Source organism: Amblyomma americanum, chromosome 7, assembly GCF_052857255.1.
Source record: "Amblyomma americanum isolate KBUSLIRL-KWMA chromosome 7, ASM5285725v1, whole genome shotgun sequence".
NCBI lineage: Eukaryota > Metazoa > Arthropoda > Arachnida > Ixodida > Ixodidae > Amblyomma > Amblyomma americanum.
Window position 1 is genome coordinate 136,399,880 of NC_135503.1, and position 1,420 is coordinate 136,401,299.

Below are 1,420 nucleotides of genomic sequence, written 5' to 3' on the forward strand. Positions count from 1 at the left end.
CGCAAGCAAGAAAAAAGGGAAGAAAGAGCTCAAGTCCGTCCAAACTCTGAGTAAGAACCTGCGCGCACGAACACAGACAACCAAGAGGTTGGTGGTAGAGTGTAATAGCGACAAAAATAGCTGATACCAAGTGAAGCCACGTCGCAGTGGTTACATATGGCGCGAATTTCAAATCCCCGGAGAAAATACACAACATTCAGAGCCTGTAAAACGCAAACACTAGGCTCGATATGGATGAAAATTGCGGCTTAAGAACCAAGAGAGAAAAAGGAAGGAAATGTTGCTTAGGTTTTTCACAAGGTGACGTGAAAGACCGACATATCTAAAAGTGCAATTTTTCTGGATATTTACCTTTGAATTGTAAAAAAATTGAACTTAAAAAATAAAATCTGTCCGCAACATTTCCTCTGTTCACTAAAAAAGAAAACGCTGCCGCAAACCTCATGAAAATCTGTTCATTTTCAGACACGATACAGCTTCTGAAAGTTCCCATGTATTTCCTATGGACACTGTCACTGGTGAACCCTCTTGAGGGTTCACCATTGACTTCGTTGACTTCCGGCGTCGAATAACCTTCAGCAGGGTGGCCCAGGTCACCACGATAGCGAGAAGAGTGTCTTTTGCTCGTAGGAGCTTCGTTTTCGGGAGCTGGCCGCTTTCTGGTGTTCGCAATCAGTGCACTTGCACGCTTACTCTTCCCGTACCTGAAATTCTTTGATGGCATTTTCTGCTGACTTGTTGCACGCTGGTATTCAAGCCCTCTGAGACTAATCTACTGCTGTCAAGACAGGGATCAAAAGTATGGCGCACAAAAGTGCCACAAGATGATGACCACCGTTAGAACAACCCAAACACTCAAGCCTTGTTGGTGCTGAGAAGCGGAACATGGGTGTTCGGCGCTGGGAGCGCTCGTACGAGACTAGGAAAAGTAAGCTACACGCTGTCAGTGCACTAGAGCACATTCATCTGTAGCTATATAAGGAAGGCTACGCGGGAAAGGGAAGAAGACCAGGCATGAGGTCTTGTGCTAGGAGCTCCTTTCTTTCCTTTTATTTGGGGCTGGCTACATAGGTGCTCAACCCAATCGACCTTTTTCCAGTAATGTCCTGGGGATGCGCCAAGTCTCTTCCGCCATTTTAATCGAGCACACTTGTCTGCTCAAGCGAAACCAGGAACCCCACCCTACCACTGTAAAATAATTTTCTCAGAAAAGTCGAGGGAGCTTAGGCGGCCCAAACCAGAAACGCTAAATTGGTGGGTTACTGCGAAATGGCCCATTGTCTGACGCCCACATCCTTCTTTGCTGAATGGCTTCAGAGGGGTTAACTTTTTTGTGCTTCGGTCCCCCGAAATTTCGCCGCGTACCTACAGAAAGTTCTGGGCTCTACTCTTTGAACGCGCAAGAACGAATGCTTTCGTG